Raw genomic sequence first — 23,214 nt, 5'->3', positions numbered from 1 at the left:
ATCACGCTTGTATAGCATAAATTCCAGAATACAAAAACATGGTAGAGCCAGCAACCAGTGGACCATATTCCGTTTATTGATGGAAGAAGGAAAGAAGCATACCGGTTTCGGCCCTTAGGCCTTCCTCAGTGTTTGTAACTGTTACAAAATCCACAACATATATATAGAGTGGTCCAGTGCCACCTGCAGTCCATAGGCAAAATTACATACAGTTATACATTCATTTTTATATATATTCATTTAAACCAGGGGAAAAAAGTGCACCTAATTTAATAATCCATTCCTTTTCCACTTTGTTTAATATTGCATGCCAACCAGATTTATTACCTGCATTCCGTTGTATAATGTCAATCACAGTAAATCTAAACTTGGCATTTGGATGTTTAATTGTATGTTTATACAGTGCATTCATAGGTTTACAAGTCCTAATGTCACTAAGCTGTTCTGAGATCCTAAATTTGACACAATGGGAAGTTTGTCCTACATAAAACGCTGAACAGTTGCATGATGCCAAATAAATCACCCAGTCTGATTGACAATTTGCAAAGAATCTAATAGAAAAAACTTCACCATTGTTCCTACTAGTAAATTCCTTTGTTTTACTCATATTATTGCAATGTGTACAATGGCCATATGGGAAGCATCCCAATAGAGGGCCCCCTTGTAAGGTTATTTGTTTAGATAAATTCTCATTCTTGTTGATATGTTTATAGTGGTTGAAAAAGGACCCCATGTTCTGACCCCGTCTATATGAGAAGTGACATCTATCATCCAATATTGCCCTAAGTTTATTATCTGCTAACAATATATTCCAATGTCTCTGCACACAGTTAATGAGTGTTTGTATTTCTCCCATATGTAGTGACCAATCTAATTTGTGAGTTTGATTTCTGTTTATGCTCCTTGTATTCTAGTAGATTCTCCCTGTTTGTGTTAGTAGCACTTCATCCTTTTATGGGCATTACTCAGCCTCCTTGGAAACAACTTCCCTTTTTTCTAGGGGCCCTTCAAGATCTCTTGACTCAGGGTGCTATTCAAGAGGTGCTTCTGTCCCACAGGGGGAAAGGGTTATACTCCAGACTGTTTCTAGTGCCCAGAAAAGAGGACACTTGGAGACCTATTCTAGACCTCTCTCATCTAAACACTTTTTCTGGAAGAGTTTTCCTTTTGGGTGTTGTCCCTTCATATTCTGCTTCCTTTCTTGCTTCTACAGGCATTTATGGTGTCTCTGGATCTCAAGGATGCTTATTGCTATACTCTGATCCATCATCTTTTCAGGAAGTTTTTGCATTTCTCTGTTCCTTCCTGGCATTTTTAGTTCTCTGCTTTGCCCTTTGGCCTTTCTACTGCCCCAAGGATGTTCACCAAATGCCTTGCTCCTGTGATTCCTTTTTGCCGGCTTCAAGGGATCCAAATATTTCCTTACTTAGATGACCTGCTGATTCCGGTGTCCTCTCCAGAGGTTATTTTGCATTTTCTAATAGCCTTAGTCTATCCAAATAAACTCTGAGTTGCCTATGTACATTCAAAATATGCAGCACCTTCTCACTGTCAGATTGCAGAGAGGGGAAAAAAGTAGGCAGATTAATAGACTGATTAAGAGATAACTCATTAACCACTTTAGGCTTAAAAGAAGGATTAGTGAACATTTTGCCATTTCCTTTCTTCAGAGCTTGGGGTTCACAATAAATTTCAAAAAGTCTTCACTGACTCCTTCTCAGGATCATATTTTTCTGGGTTCCAGGATTCAGACAGTGCTAATGCTTGCATCCCTGCCTCCTCCAAAGGCCTTAACTCTCATTTCATTCTTTCAAGCTCTTCTTCCTCTGGCTTCCATTACCACCAGAGAGTTTTTGAGAGCACTGGGTTTCATGGCATCCAGTATTTTGATGCTCCCTCTGGCAAAATTTAATATGAGAAATTTTCTGTGGTTTCTGAAGTCAGTATGGCTTCAACATGCACATCCTCTATACTTTGCAGTTCCTTTTCTTCCTTGTCTTGGACAGAAACTTCACTGGTGGATTCAGCAGTTGTCTCTGAATCCAGGGATCCCTTTTCATCCCTCTCTTCCCTCTCAGGAATTGTTCATAGACACCTCAGACTTGGGATGGGAGGGCTGACATATGGCTCCCTAAAGGTACAGGAGGCCATATGTCAGTAGAAGGAGCACATCAATGTCAAAGAGATGACAGCTCTTCTGCTGGCTCTTCAGGCCTTTCATCCTCGTTTCTCTCCAGGGCCTCTCAAGGTGTTCACAGACAATAACACAGTGATGTGGTATATCAACAAACAGGGAGGAATGAGATTGTATCTTCTTTGCCGGTTGGCACTTCTGGTATGGGATCTTGCTGTCAAGTATCAAGTGACTCTTCAGGCAGTTTATATCCCTTCTGGTCAAACACTGTGGCAGACACTCTCAGCAGATCATTAACTAATTCCCATGAATAGATGCTTCACAGGAATGTGTTTCTGGACATTATCCACTAGTGGAATACTGTCAAGTGGATCGTTTTGCCTCCCTTTTGAACAGACAACTTCCTCTGTTTTGTGCCAGAGTCCCAGGTCCTCTGCGGTGGAAGTTGGACGCCCTCTCATTTTCTTGGAAGGGGATGTTTCTTTATGCATCCCCCCTCCTCTTATTCTGAAAGTCCTGTTCAGGATTCAACAGGATGCTTCCAAAAACTTGTTGGTGACTCCCTTTTAGCCGCAACAGCACCGCTTCCCTTTACTTCTGCATCTAGCCAGGGGCAATCATCACAAGTTACCTCACAGGGTGGATCTACTCACACAAGATAAGGGACCTCTCATCCATCCCCACCTGTCCACGCTTTGACTGCCACTGTGGGTTATAGGGTTCTGATTCCTCATAGACACCTTTTTTTCTGATGATGTGCTGCAAGTCCTGCAGGAGGCCAGGAAACCTACTACTAAGTACTCCTACTTGACTAAATGGAAGAGGTTTTCTATTTGGTGTCTTCTTGTAACCTTGACCCACTTACTGTGGATGTTCCTTTAGTTCTCTCTTATTTGTGTGAGTTACTCAATGCTGGTTTGGGCTATTCTTCTATTAAGGCCCACTATCAGCTATTTCTGCTTGTCTGCCTTCTTCTCCTCCTTTAGCCTCTAGATATGAGGTTAAACAATTTCTTAAAGGCGTCCTTAATATTAGTCCTCCCAGGAAGCCTGTTCCTCCTCCCTGGAATCTTAATTTTTGGGGGGGAGAATTTGACTCAGGCTCCTTTTGAGCCTGCTGTTTCAGCTTCCTTGCTACATTGTTCTTGGAATAATGTTCTCTTGTTAGCTCTTACTTCTGCCAGAATGGTGTCTGAGTTGCAAGTCCTTATGGCTTGTCCTTCTTTTTTTATCTTTCATAAGGACAGGGTGTCCTTGCACACTAATTCTTCTTTTATGCCTAAGGTGGTTAATGAGCTATCTCTTAATCAGTCTATTAATCTGCCTACTTTTTTCTCCTGTCCACAATTTGACAGTGAGAGGGTGCTGCATACTTTGGATGTGCATAGGCAACTTGTGGTTTATTTGGATAAGACTAAGGCTATTAGAAAATCTGATCACTTGTTTTTTTTTTCTTTTCATCCTAGATAGTTGGGACTAGCTGTATCCAAGAAACTATTTCTTCTTGGATTTCTAAGGATATTTCCTTTTGTTACACTTTTCATGGCAAGAACCTTCCTTCTTCTGTAAACGTTCATTCTACTAGAGCTGTGGCTTCTTCTGTTGCTTTTTACAAGGTCTTATATACTAATTATATTATTGAAACAAAAACTCAAGAAATAACTATAAACTTCTATAAACTCACACACATGGAATCCACTCAGGCAAGCCAACCAGTAGTACACCAACACCATACACAAGTCGAATAAATCTAAAGTGCGTTCAATATACTGTAATGTAGAATTTAAGCACATAAAAAAGCTTTTCGTTGAATTGAATAAATCAACTTCCTCAGAAGAAAAGCCTGCACAGGAAACATGGGTTTAAATTCCCCTCCAGCTAGTCACATGATTGCTAGACATGCATTGAAAGGTTGCCTGCATAGTGAAACCCTCGCAAGCCCCTCCCCAGCTTTACAAACTTTTAAAGTGATACAGTCTTTATATTACAATTTCATAGTGCCAGAGAGCAACAGCAAACCGCTCAATGAATGTATCCTACTTTAAAAACATTTAAGCATCAATAAAATAAATGAGTAAATAAATAAAACAAAGCAATGTGCCTAATTTACTTAACCCATTGCTTTGTGGACATAGCAAAATTTATCACAAATTAAAAACTAAAAAATCAAATTACTCATTAAAAGCTGGTAAACCTATAAAAGTCATGTGTATGTATATGTTTAAACAATATTACATAATCCTAACATTTTAATGTAAAAACCTCTACTGTAAAAAATAATAAATATTTGTAATTAATATAATAAAATTAAATTAACCTATGATAAACTTTAATAAAGCAAATTCATCCTCTCACATCATTGTGGGAAAGAAACTGTGTGTTTGAAAATTGTTGTTGTTTATCTTCTCAAACTTTTCAGTCTCAAAATACACATGATCGAACTCAATTCATTGATGCCTGGGTAGTGACAAGCATCTAGTCTTAGTTGTCAAATTAATTCACAACGTTCCAGAATCAAAGACTCAGGGCCCCCCTATTATCCATTGGGACTTGGTCTATAACTCGAAATGTAAAACTATGATACAGGGAGTAGTTGGTTCTTGCAACCTGTTGCCTGTACCATCTCCTCCTCCTCTTACCCTTCCTGTTCTGTACAACCTCTTCACATCTCCCCAGCATGACTGTTTGCCCTCTTGCCATGTTTCTTCTAAATGTTCTGGCTTCTAATGAAAGTAACTTCAGCTTGTTATCTGATCATTCCCCTTTCTTCCATCCTACACATCCTTCTGGTTGCTTTTCTGTGGAGTCCTTCCAGTAGCCTTGTGTGCTTCTACTTATGCATGCAGTCCTGAAAGTGAGGTCTGACCAGAAAAAAGCAGGAATATTATTTCTTTGCTTTTGGCATTGGCATTCAGCCCCTTGAAAATACTCTTCAATATTTTGTTTGTTGTAGCTTCAGCCATCTCTTTTTGTTCTATGTGTCCCAGTCCAGGTGTGATAAACACCTTCAGATCCTTCTCCTACTCTGTTGCCATCAGTTGCAGTCTCTTTAACTGATACTTCACATCAAGGATGCTGTGGTCCAAGTGAAGCACTTTGCATTTGTCTGCGTTGAAACTTAACTGCTAAGTTTCAGCCCATTTAGTCAGCCTTTCCAAGGCCTTCTTTAGACTCTGCCCTCCATATTCTACTATTGCATCTATTTTGTGTCATCAGTGAAGAGGACAATGCAGTTTTCTCTACTTTCAGATATCCATGAGACAAACATACATCCAAGGGTAATAGATACTGAGTGGCCTTTGCAGTACCCCACTAGTCTCCTTCCTTATTCTTCAAATCATCTTTCACACCACAACCCCCTGATTCTAGATCCCTAACCATTCCACAATCCATTTCTTTGGTCTTGCTTCTAATGGCAATCTCTACAATTTGACTGACCCAAAAACCGTGCTGAAGTCCAGACTGGCTAGAGCTACAGTATTCCTCTGCCAAAATGTCTTATGTAACCCCATCATAAAACTAGAAAAGAGTTGACTGCCAACTCCCTCTAATCAAAAGCACACATGAGTTGTCATCCTGGAAGATGTTATCTTCTAAGGAAGCAGCTAGTCTTCTCTCAAAATTCCCTTTGATTTTCCATGTCATGTCTGCTAGTTCAACAAGCCTGTAGTTCCACATATTTTAATACATTCTCTTGCATGTAGGTATCACTGTTACCATTTTCTCGGCCTCTTCACTAGCTTGTAATCTGTTGAAACTCTCACCATAGTATCTATCAGCACACTGACCAACTTCACAAAGTGCACAAAGCAAATCAGCTGACTCCTGTTAATATGGAGAAGGTGCTGTATCTGAAGATCCTCATGGAACTGCCAAACTCCTAAAACTGAAACAGATGCTGAGACCAGCTACCCGACAAAGGAGTGTCATTTCTGCCACTTCTGTTTACAGTTTAAAAGTGCGTGTAACTACTCAGGAATCATGACCATAAATGAGTATTGAGACACAGACTGAATGGCAAATTTAGATCTTCATCCAGTCACTAAGCCCTCACTCCACCACTGTAGCTGGTTACAATGCCTGCAGTAGTTCTGCTACTGGTGAATCCCCTGAGCCCTATCTATCTTCACATGTGAACAATGACCCAAGATATTTAAACTCTTATGCCTGAAGTAGCTATCTTCCCCCACATGCAGTGGATAGTCCCCTTTTTCTAGAAGAATTATTACCTCTGACTTGGAAGAAGTGCCAGTTTTCATTACAGCCACTTCACAGTCTTCAGCCAATCACTGTAGTGCATGCATGACATCACAGTCACTTGAGGCTAATAAGACAGCAGCAGCTGCAAACAACATTGATGCTACTCTCACATCTCCAAACTGGATACTTTCCAGACCTTGACCATTCTTTGATGTCTGATCCACAAAAATCAGAACCAGGAGGGGAGACAAGGTACATTCTTGGTATAACTCTATCCTCAACTTAAATATATTGAATGTAATGGCAAGAATGCAACACAGGCCTTACTATTCAAATGGAGGACTGAGCAAATGGTTTGTACCAGCAGACCTGGGACCCATACTGCTGTAGGTTTTCCCACAAGGCTTTCTAGAGTATATGGCCATGTGTTTATTCAAAGTCCACAAAACAAATCTATATAGGGCTGGAAAACTTCCATAACCATGTCAGTATATCTGTGTAAGAAAAGGACAAAGAGACAATCCATTCGTCCTTAGCCAAGATAAAATCCACATTGATACTCTTGAATCAGAGGCTTGACTTTTGGGCAAAGTCTCCTTTCCAGCTGCCTAGCATATGTTCTTCTAAGGAGGATGAGAAGAGGGATCTCTCCCCCCGCCCATCTCTCTTTCACTCTCTCTAACTGGGACATACCCTACTCATCCCTTTTTTTTGAAAATGATGACCGCTATTGTAGTCTGACAGTCCAGAAATACAGCCTCAGCCTTCCATGCCACATTGAAAAGTAGAGTGCCAACTTTGTAAGCCACATTGAGAAAATGTCTTAAATATAAAACCACAACAGTGTCTAGTGTCAACATTTCTGGACATATCTCATCTACTCCAGCAACTTTGTCATGCAGGAATTGTTAAGCGACCATAGCGACTTCAACAACTGAAGTGGATACAGTTCTCCCATCTTCTTCTGGCATTATCTCCTCAGAAGAGGGCATGCCACCAGAATCAAGAGTTCATCAAAACATTTCTTTCACCTCTTGAAATTGTCTCCCATCAGGTCAACATTTTCCACCATTGCTGAAAAAACCTAGGGCAATACCCTACCTCCTTCTCCTGAGTCATAGAATGGTCTGACAGAGCCTCTTAAATGCTGCCTTCCAGTCATCCTCCATGGCTTCATTAAATGGGCCTTCACATTGTTGACTATCATAACTGCTGTCTTCTTGGCTTGTTAGTATCCCTCAGCCAAATATAGAGACCTTCCATCATAGCACTGCTTTGAAGGTCTCCTATTAAATACACCTCACTTACAACCCACTTATTTTAATCTGCGCCACAGCAGCAGTAGTTAATGGTCTACAAGAATGAATGCTTTGAGAAATATATGAAGACAGCAGTAGCCAGATGATCATTGTGTCAAAAAGATGGAGGTAGTCTGCATGCATCACAAGTGCTGTATGCATACTGTGTCAAGTCCTGTTTCCATGGTGATTGCTTTCTAGCAGGTTGCCTTCATGTCTTGCTTGACCACTTTTAGCCAATGGGCTAATGATAAATACAAGCATATTTTTTCCTTTGAAATTAGTATAGCAATCATTTTCAAATTTTGTGATTTTCATGTGGTATTTATTTCAATGTGCAGATAAAAGCAACGTAAAAACCCTTTTCTTTACTTTACTGAATGTATCTATTGTAGTACTATATAACTTCAGTCAGTTTATAATATTTTAAATAACATGTGCTGCAATGTTGTGCTGGTGCTTTGTGTCACTGCTCTTGCAATAACAGGAGCCTGTGTCTTTTGACCCTCCCTTCCTCCATTCGTACCATCACTAGCCTCCCTACCTTTAAAAAATCACTCCACTCCCACCTAACATCCACATGGAAATGCTCCTGCTCCCACCCCACATAATCATTCTCCACTTCCTACAGTCTTCCATCTCATAAATTCATTTTTGAAGCACTTAGTAATCAACTTCTTAATTGTACCTAGCAAATTGAAAGCCTTCTGCATCTATTTACTTACTTCCTAATCTTACTTGAACAATGTTCTCAAAAAAAAATTGTATTTTTGATTGTAAACTCAGTATTTTTGTTCTGTCTTGTACTCAGAAATTGTTTGAAATGTAAATCTCTGTAATCTTTGTGTAATCTGTGTTGGAGCTTTTCTCCCCAGGACTCCATTGAAAATGGGTTCTTTTGGCCCAATGGACTATCCTGGTTAACCAACTGCAAATAAATAAAATAAAAATAAATATATATCTATAGCCTGTTCATTATTGTATAAGCATTATTTTACAATGGCTTACATAACTATAACAGGTCATGGATAAAACTTGTAAATGGGACTTCTAGGATGCATTTACTATAAAAAAATAGCTGGAGGTTCATCGAATTCTTGAATGTTAAACTGACAAATTGCCAGTGATCACTGCTGAGGTGGGACATTAACAACCTCAGATTATCAATTTTCTTGATTCTTTGGTAAACTAGGTAGAATTTTACATGACAGGTAAATTGAAAGCGGAGCAGTTGCCAGATTAATGCTGTCTTCTCCAATTAAATTACTGCAAACATGGACTAAATGTAACTGAAGAGTGCACTAATAGTGTCCGTGGTTCCAGCAATTCGAAAAAGAAAACGTAGAAAATAAAAATAAAAGCAAAATGTGTCAAAGGTTCAGTTATGAATTCTGTAGTTTATTTAAGAACACGCTCTACACTTTCACATTGCTTATACACTTCTGAGCTTTATTTCTGAATTCTATATTCTGTTTAAGAATGTGCTACAAACGTTCGGGGTTCTGTTCTGAATTTAGTAGTCTATTTAACAACATGCTACATAGAAGCATGGGTGGTACAGTGGTTTAGTGGGGAACACTTGTCCCTTCATAACAGGAGGTTCTTCGGTTTCATTCATAGCTAGGGTGTCTTCTGTGCATAGTCTACATGCCCTCGTTGTGTTCAAGTGATTATTTTCCAGGTTTGCACGTTTCTTCCCATATCCAAAGGACATGCAGTAGGTGGAATGGTGACTCTAAATTGTCCATAGGTATCAGCAATGTGATAGAAAGGCCTGGTAATCTACTTCCATTCCCTTCTCGACAATAAACTCTGTGGATGATGGTATCTGTTTAAGTGATCACTATATAAGTCAGATCCAAATTAAAAGCCTTGGGGAAACACATCAACTTACATTTAACCTTTTGAGCATTACAAATCACTGACCTTTAAAATTCATAGTACTGGGTCAAATAATGGAACAATATCTTATTTTTCAGAATACGTCTTCAGATGCCAGATCACATATAGTTAGCAATAAATCATTTAACGGGATTATTTAAGTTATTTAATAATGTATGTTTCCTTACGAGTTCTAATTTTATGATGAAAATAATAAATTAAGGATGAGCAAGGCTAAACATGAAGGTGAAAGCATAGCTCTGTGTGTAAATCATAGTAGTTAAGAGGTATGCATATCAATGCTGGTATTAACAAAATTAGAATTAAACTAGTTTTTTTACCTATGCCAATCTATTATTCTTATAGCCAGTCACAGATTAACGTAGCATTCTTAATTGTGAATACACTTTTGCATAACTGTAAACCCACACAAAGAAGTTGTTTAAGGGATATGCCAGTTGAGAGTTATATACAGCTAGAAATATTCATGTGAGTGCCAAGTGATTTGCATCTGAGAGGACACTGTCTCCTACATTGAAGTGGTTCAGCTAAATTACAAAGAAAGAAAATATGAAAACCGAAGACAGGATTTTGTTTCCTGAGTGCCTCATAAGCTTGTCTTCTGTTGAGTCCAATCAGTTAATCCCATGAGTGATGCAAATTGATTTCTAGGAAAATGTGCTTATTGACTGAGTGTCTTGTAATTTATGGCTGGGCTCATCAAGGTGATAGCTCATACATAAAGAAGTCAAAGCACTTCTAACCACAGCATTTTGTCATCTCTTTGGTGAGGGGGTTATTAAGCAAAAAGAAGGATTAATATTTGCATTGTCATTTAAACTAAATTTATCCTTGCAAAAAACACAGGGTTTTCCTCTTCTAACCTCCATCAAGTCTGATTAATGAAGTGAAACTGTGCAACTTCCAAAACCAGTGAGCAATCACATGTAATATGAAAACCTGACTCTTGGGGATTTAGCGAAATGTTATAACAGCCTCTGGCTATAGATTTCAGTTCCTCCTCTGGGTTCAAGCACCATTTACAATTTTTAAAATAGAGCATGAGCTGAAAAGTGACAAAGAGACAGAGAGGACACAATACAGTAATGAGAAGACAGAGGGACCATGAGCAGAATTCAAGGTCATTTTGGTTTCTGGTGCCTGGCCTTAAAAAACTTGCATATTTTACATATGTAAAATGTTAAAATGTAAATAATCAGTCAAAGTGTAAACTATTCTCAAACTTGTAATAAATCTGTTAAGGATACACTCTCATTCACTGACTAAACTTTAAATGAAATGAGCATATTAATTCAATGCAGACTTTGCCATCAAATTTCCTGCAACAGCAGAGAATTACCCACACCTTGATGTATTTCATATAGTGAACAAAGAGACGGACAGAACAGACAAGAACAGTGTGTACCAATTTTTTTGAGCAAAAAGTGTGAACTGAAAGCCTGCTATATGCCAAAATACAGCGTTTAATTATACATTTTTGTACATGGAATTTACAATGCATTCTTTCTTTTCGCCTCATTTCGATTACTTCTATGCGTGCATTTATTGCTTTACTCTTTGCACATGTTATTTATTTATTCATTTACTGATAACTTGGCAGGTGGGCTTATGTAGGATTAATTTTGGGAACAACTTGAGCACAATCACAAGGGTATATAGACAAACATTTTATAATCAAGAAGTAAGTACAGCAAAAATTGAAATGCAGAATATGAACTATTACATACACTATGTCCATTTTGAAACATTATAATTAACACAAACCCCAAGATTCAACAAGCTCTCCACGGCATGCAGGAATAGTGCAGGAGCTGCTGGAGGCCATATGGCCGCCGAGAGATCCAGGAACAAGCTCTCGGGACGTGCACAAGCATTCCTGCACTATTCCTGCACGGACACAGCTCCTGTATGCAAATTACCACATTTTCAGGTGAAAACCATGCAAATGAGGTGAATTTGTGATCCAGGAAGCTGGCAGCTGGCCATGTAGGACTAGTGTAGTCTGCAGAAATGTAATTGGTTAGTAACCAAGTACATTTCTGCAAACTACAAAACGGAGCCATGGCAGCCCCAAATAAAGGGTGTATATAATGTGGAAAGCATTCCAGTGGCCAGGTATATGGCCATTGGCATGGAAAACAGTTGCAAAAAAAAAAATAACTTTTATTTTTTTTTAGCTGATTTCAGCTGTTTAAGCGTAGGGCAGCGGCCCGCAAACGGGATCGAACCGAAAATAAAAAAAAAAAACTTGAAATAAGCATTCTGTCCAAAATCACAATTTTGCCATTATACTCAATGGCAGGCAGAAGACAACATGGCCAGTGAATAGTGGTTGCTAAGGGGGAAATATTGGTGTCAGACTTGTAACTAGGCATTAGCAGGCAATCCTATGCAAATGAGGGGAATGATACTGAATCCCAGATCCCGCCTCTTGGCTAGCCTGCACCCAACCGTGTAGGTGCAGGAAGACTATGGTGCAAGCCTAAGAGCTAGCTGACATCATAGAGGGGTGTGTCAGGCATACTGTAAGCTTATTGGAGCCCTGTGGCTTGGGTTTGCCCTTAGCTTAGCAGAGCTAAGCAAGGGGGTGTGTATGAAGCTGCCAAGCACACTTTACATTGCCTAAGTGGGTGTGCGTGCCGCACACCATGTTTAAAGGAAAAAAAAAAGTAAACCAGGAAATAGCAGCTCTGTGCACATCTGAACATTGTGTTTGTGTGGCACACCCCTATGCTTAAACAGGAAGGCAATGGGAAGGGAAAACAGAAGTAAGAAGGTAATCAAGGAGAACTAGCATAGCTGGCAGGTGAAATGTATCAGAATCAGCCAATTATACAGGCAGCAGCCAGCCCAGCCCAGCCCAGCCCAGCCCAGCACACTACTATAAACTATGCAAACACCTTTCCCTCTGTTTTTTCCCACAAACTCTACACCACCGGTGTACACAAGCAGGGAAACTTTACCAAACAAAAGCAACAAAATGACAGGGGCTGCAGCAGCTATCATAAATCAACATGTGGAAGAGGCTGAGGGTGGTGAGGATGAGAATGCTGATGACCAACACACAGTGAGGAGAAGGAGAAGAGTGTACAGACCCAAGGTAACCTACCAGGGGCTACATGAGCTGGAGATAGTGGAGCACTATAGGGTGGACAGGGATCTCATACAGCAAATTGTTGAGTTGTGCCGGTCACGCCTCACACACAGAACCAACAGAGGGGAACCCATCCCAGTGGATACCAAGGTATGTGTAGGCCTAAGAATACTAGCCACAGGTACCTTCCAAAGGCCAACTGGGGATATCATGGGGATCTCACAGGCATCAGCATCCAGGGTAATCCACCAGTTCCTGGATGCCATGTCAGCACATACTGGTGAGCATGTATATTTCCACAACAGCCGTAAGGTGTTGACCAGCAATATGTGTCCCTCCCACCAAGTAGCAGAATACCCTGAGGTAGTGGGTGCTATAGACTGCATGCACATATGCATCAAAGCACCACCCAGTGAGGAGGATAGGGTGTACATCAACCTCAAGGGCTTTCCCTCCATCAACTGCCAGGTCGTGTGCAATCCCCAGGGCATTATAATGAATGTGTGTGCCGGCTGCCCTGGAAGCTATCACAACTCCTACATCTGGCATATGATGCAGCTGTACCAGAGATTTGCTAATGGGGACATCCCTTATGGACACCTAGTGGGGGATGCTGGTTACGCACTGGAGCCGTGGCTGATGTCACCCATCACAAATCCACACACACCCGAACAAGAACTCCATAATGAGGCACACACACAGACCAGAATCATAATAGAACATGTGTTTGGGATGCTCAAGTCACGGTTCCTGTGCCTGGACACATCCGGTGGAGCCTTGCAGTACTCACCAATAGCCACATGTACCCATATTGTCATCATATGTGCCATGCTACACAATATGATCCTGCAGAAACAGTTGCAGCAGGAACAGCACTGGGCAGGGCCACATAGCCCCCCACCATTGCGAAGGCCTGCACAGGCACAGAGTGACTCGGAGGAAGAACAGCCTGAGCCTGCCACAGTAGGCAGAAGGAGGCATGCCCAGTATGCCCAGGCCATGGCAAAGAGGCAATGCATAGCACATACACTGACATGGTAGGAATCCAGGGAATGACTCCTCTCTCTGACTGCACATACAGTAAAAGGGATGCCAAACATGACACTACCTGTGCTTAACCATGTATAGGGAGTGTAGTATGTGCATCCGACATAGTCAGTCCTTAAGCACCATCCTCAATACTGGTACAGCCACAAGGTAAGTCACTCTCCCTATCAACTGCCGAATGGAGTAGTATGTTTTGTTACTTGTATCTATGGTATAGATGTTAGCATGCAAGGGGATCGGGTGGCTGAATGGGATTACAGCAGATAGTAGACACCTATAGTGGCAGCATGAGATCTGTAACAAATACTGGTGTCACCATAGTAGCCAGTACTAGACAAGGTGACAAAGCTCACTGCAGGAAATGTGCTGGGCCACATGTGTGTCCACATGACTCACACATGCTAGTCAGAAAGGCTCACATACCCAACAACAGTCTCAGCCAGCAGGTCAGGCATAGACAAACACAAACAATGGCTGTGCTAAGGCTTCTGATTGATGGCTATGGAGAACATCCCCCCTCCAGACCTACATAGACAGACTTCAACAGGTCAGGCAGTGGGATGTTAGTTCTGAAGGGTAAGAAGTCTGAAACTGAAATGTAGGCCAATCAAACCTAAGACCTGTAGTACACTGATATGCCTCTAGTCAGCATGATAGGTCAGAATACAGAATGAAATGGAGTACCTGAAATACCAGTACAGTCATAGCAAATGTGTGCAAGTGTCAGGTGTGCCCCCCCCCCCCCAATCCTATGTAGAAATGTAGTAACATGTATGTGTAGGTATAATAACAGTGGAGCACAGATTACCTGAGCCAAAGTAGCAGGATAGATTGTAGCATCTGTATAATATGCAAGGCTGCGTGTGTTAGGTTGGTATGTGTTATATATAGTGTGAGAGTGGTCAGTATGTAGGCATGGTGAGGTTTGTCCTGGTGGCCATTGGCCAGTACTGCCGATGACAGGGCCAAGTTCTCACAACTGCAGTGCCAAAACCAATGCATCCCAGCAAAACACATTCCAGCAGTAAGCCATAGTAAATGTTTGGAAGTAATATCTATCACCATCTGAAAGATGGACATGGCATGAATGTGGGCCCAGACATACAAACAGTACACAGGGGGAAGTACCCCAGACAGACAGTGTATAATATGTTACTGTCAAATGGACACACCTTTGGAATTGTACATACAGGTTAGCAGCACATTAGTTAGGTTTGTAGTAGGGAATACCAAACACTGGCAGACAACAAAGGTCACAGGTATGAACTATTGAGAAACAGCTGATGTCCCTGCTCAAGCCAGCATAAGTAGAATGCCCCATGCATATCTGTGTGTCAGATGCAAGTAGTGTCCAGAGCACACATGCACCCAGCTCACCCTACCATCACCCACAGGTACCTCTCTGGTCTTATCCCTGCTGTTGGGAATGAGTACAATATGACCCCCATCTCTGTATGGCAATAGCCAAAGAATGCAGCATGCAGAACAGGTGTCCTATGCAGGTGTGCCCCTAGCTGTAAGCAGCACCCTGCCAGCATCCACACCACTGGATCAATAATGACAGAAAGTATTGGCATTAACACCTTGCACACCTACCCTGTCACCCCAGGGGAATATAGTGTATTGCAGTCTGGGACTGTAGGAGTGACACAATGCAACGGCCTGCTACAGCTGGCCTGCATCACTACGAAATAGCCTACAGTCCTCTGCCAAAGGCCTGTCTCACCTGTACTGCCAATGTATGTTATGTCATGGACTCCCAAATAACAACATAACATAGTCCACAGAACCCAAATGCAAGGCCATGTGGAAAAATCCCAGTAACATGTCCACCATGTCCTACTGCATGAACTGTGGACTAACACTGAATTACTGCTGGGATGAGGTGATAACTATAGGGAACTTATCAGATAATGTCTGCATAATGTTTGGAAGAGGATAGAATAACAGAGGGGGGGGGTAGGAACATGGGCGGCATGGAGTGTGAGAAGTCCAAAACTCAGCTGTGTGCACATACTACCCCTGCCTGCAAACACAGGAATGGGTGGCTACAAACCTGCTTGTAAACCACAATGTGAAGGGATAATGTCCAGAATTATGACCCCTGCCTCTGGTTAACCTGTGTGAATCTTTGCAGCTGTGAGGTATGGCCACAGCAGGATATGGTCATACTGTCACGTCGATGGATGTACAAGCATGGGATCCTCAGCCACCACTGTACCAAGGTGCTGAACCATTTACACAGATCCAGCAGCAAGTGTCTGCAGCTTCCCCTCCAGAATGGCATGATTGTGCAAGAATATATAGGCTGCAGACCACAATACTGGACACAGCTGCATTCACCCTGTGTTCCCCAGGACATTACTGCAAGCAAATATGTATACCTGACAGTACTTGATGACATAAAACATCACAGTGTAAAACAGTGCATATGTCTGAATATCTCTGCTAACACCAAGACCATGTAGCAGAAGCAGCACAGACACAATTACATACAGCAACCCACTATCCGTTGCCCGTTTTCACCCCATATTGTCAACCGATCTACAGATATCCCACAGAAACAGGTTGCTAGCTGTAGGTGTAGAACACAAAAGCCTGCACTGGAGTACAACCTACCTGGAATGGATTCATACATTAAATACAGAAGGTCATACGGGGTATGCTCCCACACTTAGAGAAACAAAGCCCATGTCTGACAACAAAATACTAAAAGGTCATACTGGGCATGCTCACACACTTACAGAAATGAAGCCCATGTCTAGCAACAACAGTGGACTATACATATCTGACCGTCACAGATGTTTGTGCACACACTCCTCAGTACACACCAGTCATGCTTTACGCACACATTGGATAGGAATACACACATATATCCAAGGACAACACACTATAATCGGCCAAAATTACACACACATAGATGTGTGGAAGAGAGTGACAGACAGTGACAAAGAGCCTCCTATCATGAGGCCTGTCCCACCCAGAACATGTGCAATTGGCTAAAACCACATGATGTGCAAATGTCAATCACTGTAGACATTTGCCTCTGGTATCCCTCAGGACTATAGTGTCTGTGGTGCTTGTGCTGTGTAACATGACTGTACAAAGTCAGTAGTCATCTAGCAGTTGTATACACGTACCTGTGGAATATAAACCTGTGTGTGCCTGAGTGTTGTGTGTCTGCTTCCAGATGAATGGGTATGGCCCATTCACACACATTGCAATCCCCATTGCCCTACTATGGCAAGCCTGCTGATGTCTTCACCTTGCAATACACCTTTGGGGAACGAGTAGCCCAGTAATCTCTATGGCACGTCCTATAACTCTGTAATGCTATAGTGTGATGTACTCGTTAGGTAGGAGTTCTAGTCCCAGACATGGCAACTGTAGAACTTTGTGTGTGTTTATCTGTGTAGGGATCAATGCTTTTGAGGCCATTCACAGTCAGTACAAATTTCATTGCCCTACTTTGGCAAGCCTGCTGATGTCATTCACTTTGAAATACACCTTTGGGGAATGAGTAGTCCAATAATCTCTGTGGCACGTCCTATAACTGTGTAATGCTGTAGTTTGATGAGCTAGCTAGGTAGGAGTTCTATTCCCAGACATGGCAACTGTAGAACTTTGCGTGTGTGTTTATCTGTATAGGGATCAATGCTTTTGAGGTCATTCACAGTCACTACAACTTCCATTGCCCTACTTTGGCAATCCTGCTGATGTCATTCAGTTTGAAGTACACCTTTGGGGAAGGAATAACCCAGTAATCTCTGTGGTATGTCCTATAACTGTGTAATGCTGTAGTGTGATGTACTAGCTAGGTAGGAGTTCTATTCCCAGACATGGCAACTGTAGAAATTTGCGTGTGTGTTTATCTGTGTAGGGATCAAAACTTTTGAGGCCATTCACAGTCACTACAATGTCCATTGCCCTACTTTGGCAAGCCTGCTGATGTCATTCAGTTTGAAATACACCTTTGGGGAAGGAATAACCCAGTAATCTCTCTGGTGTGTCCTATAACTGTGTAATGTTGTAGTGTGATGTACTAGTTAGCTAAGCGTTCTATTCCCAGACATGGCAACTGTAGAACTTTGTGTGTGTTTATCTGTGTAGGAGTCAATGCTTTTGAGGCCATTCACAGTCACTACAACTTACATTGTCCTACTTTGGCAAGCCTGCTGATGTCATTCACTTTGAAATACACCTTTAGGGAAGGGGTAGCCCAATAATCTCTGTGGCATGTCCTATAACTGCATAATGCTGTAGTGTGATATACTAGATAAGTAGGAGTTCTATTCCCAGACATGGCGACTGTGAAACTCTGCGTGTGTGTAGGGGTCACCGTTTTTGTGGCCATTCACAGTCACTAGGCACACCTCTAAATGGAGAACATCGATATCTGTGCAGTAACAGAGACCTGATCCAAGGCTCCAGAGATCACTAGGCACACCTAAAAATAGAGAACATCGATATCTGTGCAGTAACAGAGACCGGATCCAAGCCTCCAGAGATCACTAGGCACACCTAAAAATGGAGAACATCGATATCTGTGCAGTAACAGAGACCTGATCCAAGGCTCCAGAGAGCATCTCTGCAATACCAGGTACAGCTCTCACCACACCTGTCGGCCACCAAATCAGGACCAAAACAATAAAGGTGGAGGAGTGTCCATATTTACCAAGGATATTCACACCACCAGGCTACTTGCCCAACAGAATGTGTCTGAAATACCCCCGGTGCAATGAACACTAGGTCAGACTGTAATCCAAATTGTATAGCTTGCTACAGATCCCCCACCATGCCCCAAGATTCCAACTACAGCTTTTGAACCATACTGGGAAATATTATGATACAACCAAGCACCCTAATACTGGGTGACTTACACTACCCTGCCATTAACTAGGAAAAATACTTGTGTACAAACACATGTGCCCAATGGTTCTTGGAAGTCATAATTCCCAATGCCCTAGATCAAGTAACCCATAGTCCCACCAGGGGCTCAAATATCCTAGACCTGGTCATTACCAACATGGGAAATCAATGCTCCACACCTATGGTCACCCCATTGGTGGTCAGGTCTGCCCATGAGCTAATCACCCTTAACATCCACAACCCTCCCCCATGCCCCAGTAAGGAAACCTCCGCAACACACATCTCCAAAGCCAACGTCATGCTGCACATGTCAGATGTGACTAATATCATGACATCCATGCAGACGGGAACTGAAAGGATGACTTCTGAATTCTACATGAAGGCACTGTATGCGCACATACTCTTGTGCATGAATCGTGCCATCCAATATAGAACCAAGATGCTCCCCACCAATAAAAGGAAGCCAATGTGGTGCCCCCCTGCCATAAACATACTGTACAACAAAAGGAAGAAACTATTGCAGAAATGGGGGAATTTCCAGGATGCAAAATACTCCCTTACCAGCCACAGTAATAAGCTGAGATCACTCATAACATCCACCAAAGATAGTTACGAGCATAATATAGCCAAAGATGCCAAAGATAACTACAAGCCGTTCCATAGCTATGTCAGGAATCTAAATGGCAATGCTCAGATCTGCTCTGAGGTGCAACAGGATGGTATTAAATATACTGCTCCCAAGGATATTGCCATTAACCTGGCAGATCAATTCAGTGCCAACTGCACCCCCCTCCCACCCCCAAAAAGGCCCATCTCAACACTGAAAGATTGCCAGATTCCGGTAATAACAGCCACATAGGTAAAAACCACACTCTCCAGAGCTAAGACAACAGCAGCCATGGGACCAGTCAACATCCCGGGCTGTGTACTACATGAACTACAAAATGAACTGGCACCTCACCTATGTGCCACGTGTAATCATAGCCACACCTCAGGCTTTGTGTCCACTGTGTGGCACACAGCTACAGTTATCCCAGTCCACAAGGGGGGATCCACCTTGGATCCTGGGAACTACAGCCCTAGCAGTATGACGTGCCTGATCTGCAAGCCCATGGAATGTATTAGCATGGAAATTAAAACAAAGACATTGGCAACCTGCAAACACTGGACCCCAACCAGGTTGGGTTTGTGAAGGGGTGATCATGTCACATCAACCTGATTGACAACTGTGGATCAGTCTCCAGAGCTGTGGATGAGGGTAAGGTAGTTTACACAGCCTATCCGGACCTCACCAAGGCCTTCAACACCATCCCCCAGTCTGGAATTATAGATAGATGCATCAAGCTGGCCATTAATTCCTGTGTCACCCAATGGGCTGCCAACTGCTGTACTGACAGAACCCACACTGTAAATGTAAGTAACACCAACCCCAGCCCCAGACAAGTGACAGTTGGAGTACCTTAGGGGTGTTTGGCATCTACTGCTCTGAAGTACAATCCAACAGTAAGGGACTCTGGCAAACAAAGGTCGCAGATGACTACACACTGGGAGTCAATATTGAATCCCTACATGTTGTGGATATTCTACAGAAGGGCCTTACAGAAAGACATGCTTGGTGCTTGAGCCATGGCCTCAAGATCAGTGCCAAGAAATGTATAGTATCCCTTTTGGGAAAGGACATGTACCTGTGAAGTACCACATAGGTGGCAGTACATTAAACACCTAAAGTCTGATAAGAGACTTAGGGACACAGGTGGACAGTGGTCTCACCTTTGATAACCACATCACCACAACAGTCAGGAAATCCACCTATATGGCACACCTTATCACTAAGGGCTTTGCATCCAGAAAAAGGAGGCCATTGTTCCACTGTAGTCATCCCTCTGTAGACAAAGTACAGACTACAATGGCCTGTTATGTATGTACCTCACAAGACATCTGCAACAACTAGAAAGGCTGCAGACATATCTCACTAAAAGAATCATAGACCTAAACCTGATGCCCTATGCTGCCCATCTGAAAAACATCCAGCTATACTCTGTCACATATCATGTTCTCAGAGGCTATCTCTGCTTAACATACCATGCCATGTCAAACCCACAGTTGTTGGACATGCTACACTTAAAGAATTCCAAACCCTCACAGCCACATGCTCCAGGGATCCAAATCTTGTCATCACAATGAACAATACATGCTGGAGGGATGTGTTCCAGACCCAGAGACTCCCCAGACTCTGGAATAGACTGCCCATGCATGTCAGAGTGCCTCTTTGGCCCTCTTCAAAAAGAACCTGGATGATTGGATGGGAGATAGGAAACTGATCCTGGGGATCATGTCAGTTGCCCTGCTAGACAGGGGACCAGGGAAGTAAATATTGTGGAAAGACATAACCAGGGAATTGTCATGGCTAGGCATGTATAGGCCCTAGGGCTGATAGCCTAGCATCAACCTATGAACCTATGAACCTATGACCTACAACTTCCATTGCCCAACCTTGGCAAGGCTGCTGATGTCATTCACTTTGAAATACACCTTTGGGGAAGGGCTAGCCCAGTAAGCTTAGTGGTGTGTGCTATAACTGCGTAATGCTGTAGTGTGATGTATTAGTTAGGTAAGAGTTCTGATCCCAGACATGGCAAGCTTAAAAGTTTGTGTGTGTGTTTGTTTGTCTGTTTAGGGATCAATGCTTTTGAGACCATTCACAGTCACTACGACTTCCATTGCCCTACTTTGGCAAGCTTGCTGATGTCATTCACTTTGAAATACACCTTTGGGGAAGGACTAGCCCAGTAAGTGCTGTGGCACATGCTTTAACTGCGTAATGCTGTAGTGTGATGTACTAGTTAGGTAGGAGTTCTAATCCCAGACATGGCAACTGTGAGGCTTGGTGTGTGTGTGTGTGTGTGTGTGTGTGTGTGTGTGTGTGTGTGTGTGTGTGTGTGTGTGTGTGTGTGTGTTTGTCATACGTATCCGGTGTGGAGGTAGCTGTGAGCATGTAACAACAGGACTCATTGTGGAGCGGGTTTTGCAAATTTCTTATATGTTGGGCCTATTCTATGTCACAATGTCTACCTTACAAGGATAACATATGTCAAACAGCAGAGAGGCTGGGGTAGATATTCCATACCCCTACATGTGACATCATGGCTTGGGGAACAATATAGGCAACCCTTGTATTAACCAGAGAACACTCTACACCCATGTCTCATAAACAAACACACTCGGCTAGGCAATAACAACTATGTTGGTAGCTCCCTGCATATTGCCCACAGATAGTAACCATGGTGTGATTGCAGTGGACTACAGAGGACATGGCACCCTGTCACATCCCTACAACTGGCAAATCATTGCATACAGTGCTCCTTCACTATGTTCCCCACTGGATGCCTGCAACAACTGTTGAGCCAGCAAATGTAATCCACAAAAGACATATTCTTCTTCTTTCAGCTTTTCCCTGTTAGGGGTCACCACAGCGGATCACCTGTCTGCTCATGATTGGCAGTGGAGTTTTATGGTGTCGAGTTGCCAGCTCAGCACCTAACCTTCCACAGAAGGCACACACATGCACACGCTCACACATAGGGCCAATTTAGAGTGCCCATCCACCTACAGCATGTCTTTGGGATGTGGGAGGAAACTGGAGCACCTGGAGGAAACCCACATGACCACAGGGAGGACATGCAGACTCCGCACAAAAGGCACCCCAGCCGAGCATCGAACCAGAGAACCACTTGCTGTGAGGTGGCAACACTAACCGCTGCACCACCGCAGTCACCCTTAATCCACAAAAGACATACCATGCCTTATACACATGCCCTGTATGGACAGATGCCACTGACACCAGGCAATACCTGTATCATGCTGTCAATGTAGGTTCAGGGTCAACCTGGTGTCCATTGCCAGTTCTCGCCACATGAGGTCAGGAATGGCACATCTGATGATAACAATCTGTCTACACAACATGCCCCAGACACCCCAGGTATACTTTCCCATGTCACAGAACATGCATGTGGGACATGTACACATCCCAGACACCATCCATGTTATGGAATATAGAACAAATACATGGCAAGCATTGCACAGCACTGGCCACCCACAATAGTAACCCAGATGACTGGATGGTGAATACAATATCCACCTGTGTGGGCCAATCCAGACACTACACCCCTGAGCCACACTGCAGACTATTGTCATGTGGCCTGATGCCAAGGTATACCCTTTACCTAGCCTTGTACAGCTTTCTGGCACAATCCACCACTACACACCTGTGAAGCAATGCACCCATGCATGTCAGTACTGGCAAACCTGTATCTGTGTGTGTGTGTGTGTGTGTGTGTGTGTGTGTGTGTGTGTGTGTGTGTGTGTGTGTGTGCATGAGTGGAGTATACTAATTTGGATGCCATTCACACTCACTACACCTCCCATTGGCCTACTGAAGCATGCCTTCTGATGTCGGACACCTTGACATACCCTTTGCCCATATATCATCCTGATAACCCCTGTGATGCATTTGATACCTGCATATTACTGTATTGTGGCGCACACTAGCTAGTTGGGAAGTCTAATCCTGTCCCTGCCAACTGTGACAATGTGTGTGAGTCCCTGAGAGAGTGTGACTGTGTTGATCTTGACACCTGTTCTTGTGGACAGGCATGTGTACTACACCTACCT

The sequence above is a fragment of the Protopterus annectens genome, chromosome 12.part0, assembly GCF_019279795.1.
Source record: "Protopterus annectens isolate FY-2018-M chromosome 12.part0, PAN1.0, whole genome shotgun sequence".
In the NCBI taxonomy this organism is placed as follows: domain Eukaryota; kingdom Metazoa; phylum Chordata; order Ceratodontiformes; family Protopteridae; genus Protopterus; species Protopterus annectens.
This window is presented reverse-complemented; position numbering follows the sequence as displayed.